The sequence below is a fragment of the Puntigrus tetrazona genome, unplaced genomic scaffold, assembly GCF_018831695.1.
Source record: "Puntigrus tetrazona isolate hp1 unplaced genomic scaffold, ASM1883169v1 S000000173, whole genome shotgun sequence".
In the NCBI taxonomy this organism is placed as follows: Eukaryota; Metazoa; Chordata; class Actinopteri; order Cypriniformes; family Cyprinidae; genus Puntigrus; species Puntigrus tetrazona.
In genome coordinates, this window is record NW_025047844.1 from 697,501 (window position 1) to 712,500 (window position 15,000).

The 15,000-nt window shown below is 34.1% G+C and overlaps 1 long non-coding RNA gene and 1 pseudogene across 1 annotated transcript; one reads left to right on the forward strand and one right to left on the reverse strand.

The window, feature by feature from the left end:
• The first annotated feature begins 5,052 nt into the window (after positions 1-5,052).
• LOC122333032 lies at positions 5,053-6,776 on the forward strand. The gene is made up of 3 exons (XR_006248570.1): positions 5,053-5,319; positions 5,573-5,676; positions 6,358-6,776. It is a non-coding gene; the product is annotated as an uncharacterized LOC122333032 (long non-coding RNA).
• Positions 6,777-7,134: 358 nt separating this feature from the next.
• The window catches only part of LOC122333009, a 54,977-nt pseudogene continuing 47,111 nt past the window's right edge, over positions 7,135-15,000 (reverse strand).

Consider the following 15,000-nt stretch of genomic DNA (forward strand, 5'->3'; position numbering starts at 1 on the left):
TGTCCTCGGATAACGGCGTCTCTGGGGACGCTCTTCAAACGCGAGCAGGCCTTCTTGACCTCTGACCTCTGCCCCGGAGGGTTCATCAAATCTAAGCTGTTTTGATTTGCCACAAATGACCCCAAAAAGCCAAAGTCACCATCTACGAGAGCCTTTCTAGGAATTTCTGGGTGACAGAATAAAAAAAAAAAGCAGGTCAGACATAAAGCAAGCGCTAATTGAAGCAATAAGCCACTCAAGGCTGATTTAAATGGTCTGAAACGAATTAACGGCGGTAAAAATCACTGTACATGAGCTCAAAACAGTAAAAAACTAACAAAAAAATGATTTATAGAACACCAGAGTCTAGTGCCACAGAATAAAAAATAAATACGAAAATAAAATATATGTGCATTCTTTTTTTATTTCTATTATATTATGTTTATGTAATTCACACACAGATCATATATTTTGAAAATATTTACACGTGTTTACGTTACATAATTTAAGCCTATATTAATTTTCATATAATTTATAATAAATTGCATGTGTGTATTTATACACACACACACACACATGATAAATATACACAGTACAAATTATACATATATTATGCAAACAAAAACATTTATTTTGGATGTGCTTAATCACGAATCAAAAGATGCAACTTTTTATCTCACATTAACAGGTTTGTAAGGTGACTTTTAAACAATTCTGATATTTTTTCCTCACAATTGTTTTGTTTCTGACGTGGGTTACATCTTCAGTTTAGTTTTTTCGTCCCTTTCTCAGACGTTTAAATCTTGAAACTGTTGTTTCTGCCACAGAATCAAATCATGAAGCAACTGCAGCTTTTTATCTCATTTTCAGCTCTTACTAAAAGTCAGAAATGTTATACAAAGTTATACAAAGTCAGACGTTTTTATTTTGTGACAGAAATTTAAGACAGATATTTGGTTAAAATTGCAAAATCTAAATGTCCATTTGCAAAAATAAGTAAAAGTTAATAATTAATAATAATAGTTAATAGTTAATAATAAATAAATTGTGCTTTTATGCAATTAAAAATACCCAATGTAAATTTTGAATTCTTTTGAAATTTAGAAAGTCAGAATTGCAAAATAACATAATTCTGGGAAAAGGGAGAAATTATTATTATTATTATTATTATTAATTATTATTACTATTATTATTACTATTATTAATAGTAATAATAATAATACAATTAATTCTGAAAAATAAAGTTAATGAGAAGAAAATAATATTTCTAAATACAATTCTGAGATTCTAATTAACCTTATTTTTCAGAATCAATTTTATTATTATTAATAGTGATATTAATATTAATATTGATATTAATATTAATATTGCTATTGATATTAATATTAATATTGATATTAATATTTATATACATATTAATGTTGATATTTATATAAATATTAATGCTCATATTTATATTAACATTAATTTTAATAAAATTAATTCTGAAAAATAAGGTTAATGAGAAGAAAACTCCGAACTGTATTTAGAAATATTATTATTAATAGTAATCATGAGAAAAAGAGGAAGAAAAAAATCTGGACACTGGATACCTGACAGCTACAGGTCACTAAACCGTCACAGAATATGATGAAATATATCAGTTAGCAGATTAAAAATAAAATGTAAAAATGAAAGGCTTTAAATGCACGCATGAAATATGTGTGGTTTTCCATGGAGTCCTGGTTAATCACGAGCGACTTTACTGTCAGCGACCGTGATTTGTTTCACAAACCCTTCACGCTTTGACTAACAGCTCGGCGGAGTCTGTCTCCGGCTTTCGTGTTGCCAGGAAAGGTATTTTTCACGAGTAAATAATTACGGCTCGTTCCTTACTAATTCATAACGTGATGGGGACGCGATCGGGAGGACCGAGAACGAACGAGACGGATGCGTGGAGGAATATCTGCCACGACTTTATGAGTGATGCTGCTAAAGTCATTAGGAGGACTTCATCATTTACTCGCGAACGATATATTTCGTAGTTCTCAAACGATACTTGAGAGAATATCGCCTTACCGGCCGGCCTCACACACACACACACACACACACACACACACACATTAGTCAGTGTGTGTGTGGCTTTACTCAAACACCTGCAGTCCCAGCACAGCTTGAGATGAATGATGAACAACACATCACCTACAAACGAACAGGAAAAACTGAGTAATTCATGTTGGGATGATCTTCTTCTTCTTCTTCTTTTGGGCAATTTTGGCCGGTTTGACTTCTCCTAACGCGGTTTTTTTAGCTTAAAGAAAATGCCTAAAAAGAGCAGTTTCGTGCATCGGTCAAATTCGAGATTTTTGGATTATCATAAATATCCAGAGTAGCGGAAAGGAGACGTCTAAATGACGTCTTTTATAGCACTTAATCTGTAAATACATATTTTTAAATATTCCTGTCTCGGTCCTAAAGGCTTTTACAATTTGCTTGATTTTATAAAAATTTTATCGCCCCCCAAAAATTGTGAAAACATAAAATATATGTCCAATATGGCAAAAAAATAAAAATAATTAATTGAAAATGAAATCATCCAGTAGTGCACAATTAAACCTAACATTTTATAAAACTTGTGATACAAAATATGTTTGCATTCATTCATTTAATGACTTACATCATTAAACAATTACATCCTAATTACTTAGCTATTTTTTAAGTATTTATTTTACTGTACGTTATCGTTTGCAGATTGTCATCACCGTGCATTATTGAAATACACCGAAAGGCAGGTCCCAAAAGGAGCTTTTTCCTCCGCTTCAGTAAAACTTTTATTTCTCTCCACATTCTGAAGATTTTTACTGCGAGGTTTGTTCATACCTCATTTCATGCCACATTTCATTCCTAAAAATAGGGTGAACTTATTTGTTTTGCTGGTTTATTTATGTCATGCTTCGCTTCCATGTTTGTTGTCTTTCAAAATAGTGGAAAGAAAACTAAATAAAGAGCATTTTAGTGCGTTTTATCCACTTGCTTTGGCAGCACTTACATAAATAAAAATTCGGAAGATTTTTACAGAGGGGTTTGCTCATATTTCATTCATATTTCATTTATTTGCATCTGTAGATTTCAATCACAGGTACATATTTCCAAATACTTATTTTTCTAAAGATTTTTACTGCAAGTAAATTTTACTGTTTTATTCCTCCCAGTATTCAAACGTTTTTTTAACACTGATTTATACGATTTTGCTTCTAAAACACATAAAAATTGATTTCTGGCTGTTGATGATATTTACAGATTCATGGAGCGATAAAAGAGAAATCCCACATGCGCGGCGCCCCTTTAATGCGCCAACAAAGTCAAACGGGAATTTTGAACTTTATCCAACGCTCAGATGATCTTCTGTAAATGTATGCAAGATGATGCACAAAAACCAGACTGCTGTGTTACTGGTGAGGTATCTATTATATTAAACGCGTGTCTTGTCTTAATTGGTGTTGGTGTAGATATACCTACACATGGGTGCTCGAGCTCAAAAGGGGGTTTCTTGCATGGCACATGTGTTCTCTGTTCTTCATTACATGCAGACAAAACATCCTAGCGGCTTGGCAGAATCCGTCTTTTATGTGCGTTAGTCGAGTTTCCCTCCGCAGAGTCTAACCAGAAACACCCCGGAGGCCTGAGCGGGGTCACGGGGTCACGGCGTCTCCTGCCAGCCTGCGATATCCAATAAAAGAGAGAAACGGGGCAAAGCGGAAAACGGTGAGATTTGGCAACACGCGCCTACACGTAAAGGGTGTTTCACAACAAGCCACAGAAGAGCCATTTTTGGTTTCCCAAAGAACATTTTAATAGGCAGAAGAAATATAAAGGAGCTTTTGTTAGACGGAAATAAGATAATTTGATGGATGATAGGATAATTCTTCCACCTTAAGAACGTCAACAGGCGATTATTTAGTATTTGACTTTCAAGAAGTACTAGTATAGAAAATTAAACCATTTAAAGTCGGTTTAGACGGTTTAAAATAATAAAAAAGGACTGGAATCAGGACAAAAATAAAGTAAATATATCAAAATAAAGGTCCCATAAGGATGATTTTACAACCATTTTTGTTTCTTCAAAGTATATATTCAATGAATAGTTGTTAAAAAAAACATTGTTTCTCGTTGAAAAAAATACATTTTAATAGTCAGAAGGATCATTAATCAATAAAAAGATTCCAGTAAAAATCTGACTGATTTCAAAGCAGTGATCGTGTAAATATTTAAAACGATAAAGTTACAAAAAAAAATGATTTAAAGTGCCACTGTAAAAAATAAAATGGTGAATGCTGTGGGACGCAGAAGTATGCAAAACAACTCGAAATGCAAACGAAAATAGATAAAACGGACCAAAACGTCAAACAGAACCACCGTCTGCTGATGTTAATGATGCAAACAAAACTAAAACAGAAGCAAAATGTAATACTCTTCATGCAGGCGAGACTTAAGCGAAGAATGTAAATCACATGCGCCGAGATGAAAAGAGCAAAGTGAAGGAAACAGAAACAGAAAAAGACTAATCTCCAGAACGGGTCCAGAGCAGAAGACACTCAATCAGACTCCTCATCAAAGACTGTCATGCATTATCAGATCTTTCTATCTTTCTCGCTCCAGTCTTTTAGCGAATTTAAAAGTAGGGTCTACAAAAAAGCTGCTGATCGTCAGCGCCCTTTGTCGCTTTTAACACGTTTTGAAGGTTTCAGATGAGCTGCATGGCATTTGTTGGAAAGCAAGACTGAAAGGAAGGTTCTGGTTTTGACCCTGAGAGAAAAGAAACCAGAGCTGAGCTCGAGGGGATTAGCTCGCAGAGACGCTCGGGAACTAATCGACAGACATAATAGACCTGTACATAAACAGGGTGAAAGAACATCGCCGATGGATGAAGAGAACGGGAACAGAAGGTCACTGGAGAATGGACTTCAGCCTCGCTTTCTGCCAGAAAGAGAGCAGCCAACGGTTTTAGGAAGGAAAAGACACGGCGAACACCGCTTCGTGAAGATTTAAACAAAACATTTTTATGCATGGGTTTGTGTTGCATCACCAGCAAAGTGAACCGTTTTAGGAAGCAAACAGGATAAGTCCCGCCCCTCTTTGTTACCATGGCGAAAATATACAGTGAACTAATCATCTCTTTACCAGTTCTAGAAAGAAAGAAACACGAATGAACGACAGAAGTGTGTTGTTTCGACAGAAAGAAGTCACACTTTTTCAAGTTTAAGTCCACCGACGTAAAGCTCCTGTTTGTGGGACAAAATGGCCGACCGGGCTGTGAATAAAACCATCAAAGCATCACTTTCACATCTGACAAGAGTTCAGGTTTGTTTTTCATCTCGTTATCGCTTCTGAAAATTTCTGTAACTTTCCAACTTTTAAAACAAAAAGGCGTGATTAAATTTTACTGTAATGCGCGTATGCGTAGCGTTTTTGTGGCTATTAATATTTTAAATGAGCCATCGCCGTTTGATATAATGCACGTACATCCCCTCAGCTACATTTTTGGGGCAATTAATATGTTTAAATAAAAACAAAAATTAATTTGCAGAACTGGTTTGGGTTGCTATTTGTTCAGCAGCTACTTGAATCTTGACGAGGAAACACTTACCTGAACATCAAATGAAAACTCATCTAAAGTCTCCGTGTTTTCGACCTCCATGGCGATCCATAAACACGTCGGTGAGTATTCGGGTTCGTTCCCGCTCATCTGCGGCGGCGGGAAGCAGCGCGTGCCGATTCGCGCTCTTTTACGTCACGTGATTTATTGACTAAAACCCTCGGCGCGTATACGCTGTACGCTGTGTTTACACCAGAATTACTGTAATCATGACTATTAAAACGAGATCACGAATTGTAAAAAAAAATCGCTTGAAATCATGGATGCTGTGAAATAACTAATTTATATATCTTCACTGTATAGAAACAAAGGCTGAAGTTTCGAGTGTCAAATTAGACATTATATATATATATATATATATATATATATATATATATATATATATATATATATATATATATAAATTAATTAAAATAATTTTAATAAATTAATTAAAAATAATTAATTAAAAATGAAATAAATATATATATATATATATATATATATATATATATATATATATATATATATATATATATATATATATAAATTTTTTTATTTCATTTTATTTAATTTTTTATTAATTTATTTTTTTTTTTATCAGCCAAACCCCTTAGCTTTTTAGCTATATAGTCTAATATTTAACGAATTTCACAAATACATTTTTTTTAAAGAGATAATCATCAAAATACACACAGGTGAACAAGTATTTCACATATTTTCGTTTTAATGTCGATTGTTTTTTTTAATTTTCTTCCTCACAGATCCGCAGATGTTCTCCATAAACACAGGACTACAGATGAAGGAGTAGAGGGATTATTTTATTATTTAAAAGTATGTACAGGTTCTATCCAGGGAAATAACGCAACGTATGACTATATGTACAATTTACTTTTTTACATTATGTCTTTACAAGAAGCCGTCTTTTAGAAAAAACAACGCCTTGCTAATACGTGGGAAAATACACACACTCGCATACGAAGGAATACACACATAAATAAATATCAACATCAACATTCACTGACTGCCACAACAAAGATCTCCACAGCCAAGAACATAAACGGTTTACATCATTTCATCACGCATATGTAATAATTAATAAACAAAACACTCTCTGTTAATCTTTAATGAAATATTGCTAACGTATCAATAAGAGGCGACAGCTGGATGGGTCGTTTATGCCAACCGAGAAAAGAAGGCTTCGACCAAAAACTAAATGATTCCGCCATACTCATGTTGTTTTGAGTTATGAGCTAAGCATTTCCCAAAAGCATCACAAGCAAAACATTGGCACTAACGAAACTCTGCAATTGAATCAGGCTCGCGATGCTTTTGGGAGATGCTGAACGGAAAAGAGCCGCATTACGATTCTTCAGAAATGAGCAGCGTGTGATTTATTGCAATGATGAAATAATGCAGACATCGGCCCTGTTTACGCAGGACGTTTCTCCACAGCTGATTCGCCCGTTCTCCCGATGTCGCCTGGTGTGTCCGTGTACATGCACGCCTGAAACGCTGCCGCTGCTCGAGAGTTCATGATCAAACGGAAACTGCAGAGTTTGAGCGAGAGAGCGAGGCGCTTCGAGTCTACTGACCGCTTCAGTGTCTCTCAGCTGAAGACTTCTGATGATGATGATGATGATGATGATGATGAAGACGGACTTCTGTAAAGAACAAAAACACATGAAACCAATGTGAAGGGTGCGCATGATATAAATTATATATAACAGAAAACAGAAAAAACAGAAAACAGAAAACAGAAAAAACAGAAAAAAAACCTATAAAAGAATAAAAAAATACAAATAAATAAATAAATAATATAATAATATAATATAATAATATAATATTATATTATAATTTTTTATTATATATATATATATATATATATATATATATATATATATATATATATATATATATATATATATATTTTTTTAATTTTTTACTATTATATAAACAATTATATATAAAAATATATATTGTATATAGTTATTTATATTACTTAATTATATAATTATATATATATATATATATATATATATATATATATACACACACAATTTTTAAATTTTTTTTATTTTATTTTTATTTTTTATTAATTTTTATTTTTTTTGAGAATTGATATCATAAGCATTATATCATAGCGCCTGTTCTAATCTGATTTACCAGATCACCCGTAAACGAGGTCGCTTTCCCAAGGTGACTGATACGAGAACAACGCTTTCCAAAATAAGACAAAATGCAAACGAAATCAACCAAAAACCAGACGCAGGACAGAACAAATCGTAAAACCACCATCAAAACACAACAGACGTAAAGAAAGAATAAAAAAAGGTCTGATCTGATTTTCAGTTGTGTTCTGAAGGTGCCGGACTAAAATGAATATGCTGGTTTAGTGTAGTCTGTCACCGATTATGAATTTGCATGCTGGGTAATGCAGCTTAGGTTACTTTTTACAGGTTTATTTTGAGATCGCTTGAGAAAACTCACTTTGCTGCAGCGGCGTCTGGAAGATCTTCTGGACGCTGGTCCTTCTCCTGCTGCGGTGATCACCTGACCTCTAACCTGTAGAAGGAGGCCGGCCGGAGATCAGACACCACCAGAAGATGACGATCCTGGAGAACATCCCAAGAAACAGGAAATCATCATCAGAGCCTCCACAAATAAAGACACTTTTCACTTTTAAATGCGACACAAATGGTTTATACCCTACCAGTCAAACATTTCTGAACAGTATGGCTTTTAATAACTCCCGAACCTGCATTTATTTGATTCAAAGTGCATTTATTGAATCATTTGATTCAATATCACTATTTAAATATCCTGTAATATACTTCTATCTGAATACATATATGTAGTTTATTCCTGTGATTAATGCTGCATTTTTTTTTTTTGCATTATTACAGTTTTCAGTGTCGCAGACGATCCTTCAGAAATCATCCTAATATTCTGATTTGCTGACATTTATTATTAATAATAATAATAATAATAATAATTTTTGAGGAATAGAGAATTAAGAAGAACCAAATGTCCCTGAAACAGAAATCTTTTGCAACATTATAAATGCATTATAAATTGCTAAACAAAAGTTTCACATTTTATAACATCTATAATTTCTATATGATTTTTTGGCACGTTTATTTGACATAAAGCCGATCATTGGATATTTTCATTCATCAAAAAATCCTAAAAAAAAAAAAAAATTTACTCGACATTTTTAAATATTAATAATAATAAAATGTTTAGGAGAAGCTTAATCAGAGAATGATTAGAATGATGCACGGAAATAAATGATATTCATAATCATATTCGCATTGATAAATAGCATTGAAAAATGGTACTGTTTTTGTTATAGCAGAAGAAATAAAAGGTCTGACTAGTAGTGTATGTGCATATGAAATGACTTCTGTTGTAATTTCTGTATAATCCGCTGGATTTTTTCTTCTCAGGTCGTTCACATGGGATTATTCCAGCATGTTTTGGCACGAAGAGCCGCCCAGCGCCTCTGTTTTCCGTGTTTGTCATGAGCTCACTGAAATCCTTCAGATCGACTCGTTACGAAGAATGAAATCATCCATAAACAAATACACGTCGCTCATAAGCGGCTCCGATCTGATAGCGGCGGCGGCCGCCTTCGGGAGAGACCTGAGGAAGCGTGCGGACCCAACCTGGACACGTTTCCATCTGATTGAGTCGAGTAAAGCTGAGCTGTTTGTTCTCGGAGGACAGAGTCATTGATGGAGAAGATCAGCGCTGACGTCAGACGAAGAACGAGCTCAAAACGACACTCCATCACCGAGAACATGCTAATAACTACCATATGAACACTAATCAAGATAGACCGTCCCATTAGAAGGCTTTATGCTATTTACTGCAACGCTATTAAATTATATGAACTGCATTATATATTAAATGTAATTTTAGTATAAATGTAGTTTTTATTATTCCATTGAAATGTTAAATATTGTATTGTTATAACTGTGATACAACATAATTGACATTATGTAAGAAATTTATGAATATTGTAATATATTAATGAATATAAATAATGTGAATAATTATATAAGTTATAAATGTTCATATTAAATATAGTTTTTAAAATAATTTAATATATGATGTAATTTATACATTTAGATTTTTGAGAAAACTTTATATTATATTTTATATTATTTAATATTTTATATTATATTGATATAACTGTATTAATATTTAAATTATGGTATTATTTCATATATAAAGGAACTAATGGTGTACAGTGTTAATGAACGAATTCTTATAAATAATAAATAATATATGCTGCTATATGGTATACAGATTTTTTATGTTATTCTATATATGAATTATATAATTAAGTAATATAAATAATAATAAATATATATATATATATATATATATATATATATATATATATATATATATATATATATATATATAATTGTTTATATAATATTTAAAAATAATAATATATATATATATATATATATATATATAAATAATCGGCGTGCATGTGCATATATGTATAATGCATAAATATATGTAGTACATATAGCTGTATGGGTACACGCACAAATTTATGCATTATACTATTACTTAACATTATATGAAGTTATATTTTTATTGGCAACAAAACCATCCACATTGCGAACATACATAACTCAACATGACTTCATCCAGAAAGCATCCGGTTTGAGCCTCATGCAGCGCTCCATTCATCAGCCCCGTCCAGAGCTATCATATTTTACACTCTTGGACTTCAATATGTAACCGATTTTCCACGAGGGGCGCTCCGGTGAGAAGCGCGGGCCAAGAAGACGTAATGTAGTGTAATTGATGCAGCTTTCAGTGCGTGCGGAGAAGACTCACAGGTGGCAGGATCTGAGACTGGGACACGATGCTGTTGGGAAGGCTGTTGGGGCGACTGGCGCTGGAGACCTCCGCCCATGTGACCTGGAAGCCCGTGACGGGCTGGAGCGGCCGCGGGCGAGACACGCTCCAGAAGAAGCGAGCCGTCACGTTACCCTCGCCGAAGCTGAAGGACGCCGTCAGATTCTCGGGCTTCGCCAAAACCTTCGCCGGTGCTGTGAGAAAAAACATCAGATGCATCAGAGAACGGGCTCGGACCACACAGAAACATCAGGGACGAGGAGTCAGGACGGAGCAATTTTTATAAATATACCACGTCATGACAAAAATACGTAAATATTGTGAAGCTATGGGAACTAATCACTGAATTACACTTATTTCATTATTGTTAACTAAGACTAAACGATAACGCGTGAAAACGCCATTGTTTCTTAACTTGTTTTGTTTCAGTCAGTCAACATTTTGTTAATTTAGTTTAAAATAAATAAATTAAAATGTAAAAAAAAAAAATCAATAAAAGCTGTATATGCGTATAAAAATAACAATATTAAAAATAAAAAAATGTAAAGAGAAACGAAAAAATGTAAAAATTAAAAAGTGGAAACTTAAACTTTAACAGAAAACAAATGATGAATTGTAAGTTTTAATAAAATCTATAAGAGTATAGATATGATAATAATATGTCGTTGGTATGTGCTCAGAAGACCACTCCATCTACCAAAAGATTTATGGAAATTGACAACTTATAGATGTTATCTAAAACTAAATATGTATAAAAATGCAATATAAAAATTCAAACTGTGCACGAGTCGCTAAATATTTCATTTAGTTGCTAAGGCAACGTTCTAAATTCAGTTAAGAGTCAAAGTAGTGAGGAAGCTAAAACTAAAATGAAATAAAAAACTAAAAAAAGAAAAACAACAGAATTAATAAAACCAAAACTGAAATGAAACAACACAGACTACATGCTAAAACTAAAATGATATTGGAAAATAGAAAAATAAACATTGCAAACTATAATAGCAAATCAATAATACTAAACAACGCATATTCAGACGTAACAGGTTAAAAATAGTGAAATAGTGAGGAACTCTCGCACGAACGCCTCAAACGCCTCCAACGTCATACTCAGATGAACTCAGACGTGTTCTGAAAACAAAAGCATCTCTGTTCTTACGAGTGTCTCCAGGACAGGCGATGGGTTTGACGCTCTTGCTCTGGAGCGTGGCGCAGGACGGCGTCAGGAAGAAGACGCTCTCATCTTTGGAGCGTTGTTTAGCGCTGAGCGAGTGAACGGTGACCCTGTACTTACACGAGAACAGCAGACCGGGCAGATTGATGAAGTTCTCCTGAAAAACAGAAACATTTTTGTTTTTTTTTAGAGTCACCTGTGAAAGAATACAACAGTGCCGTTTGTTTTATGTGTGATGCTAACGTGTAGCATTAAAAAAACACCTCAAAACACTTAAATATATGGAAAGCTAGTATGGAAATTTATTAAACAGAACGTTGACCACGTAAACATGCACTATTTTTGCATCGACTTGACAGACAACAGCAAATAAAACGCCTGTATTCGGAGACTATATTGGCATATGAGACATAATGGTATGTATATATTAGGGATGCACCGAAATTTCGACCGCTTAAAGTTATCGGCCAAAAAGCAAGAGTGAAAAGAGAAAATATGCTATATAATATACGCCGTGCCTGTTCACACATGGCTAAATCTAGAGTTAATATGCTTTGAAAAGAATTGCACTGACTGTGAAGGGCCAGAATGTGCGCATGTTAACTTGGTCTAAACGCTGTAAAACTATCTTTATAAGTACTAAAAAAAACATGGCAAGAACTGAAACCCCTAACACGACCTTCATGTGTTCTGTTTAAAGACTTTTGGCCCTATCTGCCTTCCATATAAAACTTACATTCATATATTACATTTCCCTGGGAATCAAACTCATAACCTTGGTAACACCATGCTATAGAACTACAAAACACCAAAACAACCAGCAACAAAGTAACAACCACTTAAAACATTCTAGCAACTACATAGCAACACCTAGAACATCTTTACAACAATATAACTATTCCCTAGCAACCACTCAGAACATAGCAATATCCTAGTAAACACTTTAGAAACTGCATACGAACACATTATGAACCACCTATAGCATTGTAGCAACTAAATAACAGTGCCCTATCAACCACCTGGAATGCCTTAGAAAATATGCCCCAGCCACCACCTTAAACAACTTACTACACAGCAACCACTTTTAACACCTTAGCAACCTCATAGTAACATACTGGCAGCTACCCATAACACCTTAAAAACTGCATAGCAACACCTTAGTCACTAGCTTGAACATTATAGCAACATCCTGGCAACCGCATAGACCACTTTAGAAACTGCATAGTTAGCAACCTAATAGCAATGTCCTGGCAACCAGTCAGAACACCTTAGAAACAACATAGCAACCACCCAGAACACAAAACCCCGTAACAACATCCTGACAACCACCCAGAATGCTTCTCAAACTGCATAGCAACACCTAGAACACCTTAGCAACCTCATAGCAATGTCCTGTCAGAACACCTTAGAAAAAAACATAGCAACCACCCCATAACTTCATCCTGACAACCACCCAGAATTCTTTAAAAACTGCATAGCAACACATAGAACATCTTAGCAACGCCCTGGCAACCGGCCACAACGCTCTAGCTTTTCCCTAGCAACCGCAACACTTATCAGTGACATTTAACAAGCAAACAACGATCCCATCATTTGCGGAAAAGGTAAAACTGTAGTTTCCAGCCGTGAGACAGAAAGCGAATGCGTGTTTCCTAGCAGCTAGCGTGAGGCTCGGGGCCACAGGTTAAGGCTCCGCTGGGGCCGCTCTGGGGGTTTGATAAATTCACTCTCGCTTCCTGGAAATGTGATTTTAATGCCTGTGTTTTCTTAGGCACTGGAGCAGATTCTGAAACAACACGCGCTAATCAGCTGCAGTAATGAAGAGAAATGAGCTCTAACACAGACCTGAGTCAGGGACTTCTGCAGCGCTCCGCTCCGGTTCTGACTGCAGTACTCCGGCATCCACTGAACGTGATAACGCTTCACAGCGGCATCTGAAACACACACACACACACACACACACACACACACACACACACGTTCAGCGACAACAGCCCGAATACAGCTTTTTACAGCAGATTACTTTCACACTGAAATGCATCACTCGGTCCCAAATAACTTGATAGAAATGATAGTCAGTAATGTGATCCATTACATTCACATAATCAGACATTTAGATTTTTTGACTTTTGATGTAATTATTCAGTGTTTTAAAGAGTTTCATTTTGTAGTTTTTTTTCACAATACTAATCAAACGTGTTTAAAAAAAGGAAATTGAAATATTCGACTAAATATTATAAATACAAATAACATAATAATAATAATAAATAATGATAATAATAATAATAATAATAATAATAATAATAATAAATTAAATTCAAAATATTGTTTCCATCTGAAATATCTAGTATTTTTTTCTAAATTAGATTAAATAAAATAAATACATAATATATAGTCATAAACAAAACACTGACCTACAGATATTTGCTAAAGCCTTTAATTTATGAACAAAAGACATACAGGCACTTTAGTTAACATTTTCTATAAAAGAATTTTAAAAAGTCTAAAAAAATCTTTGTAATTTTTCTGAATTAAAGTAAAAATTTGACAATAAATTACATTAAAAATAATAATAATAATAATAAATAAATAATATATTTTTGCACCTCATTACTTTATCAGCTAGTCATTTCCTAAATGACACTAAATATAAAATAGAAAAAAAGGAAAATATATAAAACAAAAAACAAAAATGTTTAATTTCTAGCCTGTACTGCAAAAAGTTAAAGATATTGGTCTATTTGTCATCTTGCATCTTACTTTTTAATCAACTAGTAATTTTTCTAAATTTGACTAAATTAAATACACGGAAAATGTGCATTAAAATTCATTGCAAATAACGCCAGCATTTTCTTTATCGTCTGAAGGGCTCCTCTGGGTTTCTCTCTGGTGTTTATCCTCTTGAAGCACCTGCATGTTTCATGTAGAACAGTAGAAGCTCGCCCGCTAATCAGCAGAGTTTACGCCGCCTCACGCTTATTATTCATCCGCGCGCTTCGATGTCAAACGATACGTTTCAGATTAATAATGGAGCTGGACGGGCTCCGGCCCTTCAGAGGGACTCGACCGCGCTCGGCCAGATAAAAGAGGCTTTGAAGGAGCCCGCGTGAAGCTCTCAACTTTTCTGGAAGCAGAAAAAAGGAGCCGCAGCTGGAGAAAACTACTGAGAGAAATAAACAAGATCTGCGTCCTGAAGCTGAAAGATTCTCCTTCACACGAACCATCAATTTTTCTGAATTTTTTAAAAATAAAAACTACATACATAAATATTTCATAGATCATTTTCTTGTGATTTAAAAATATCAAGATATTTTAAGTTTTTTTTCATCCAGCATATCTTCTTTCTTAAAAC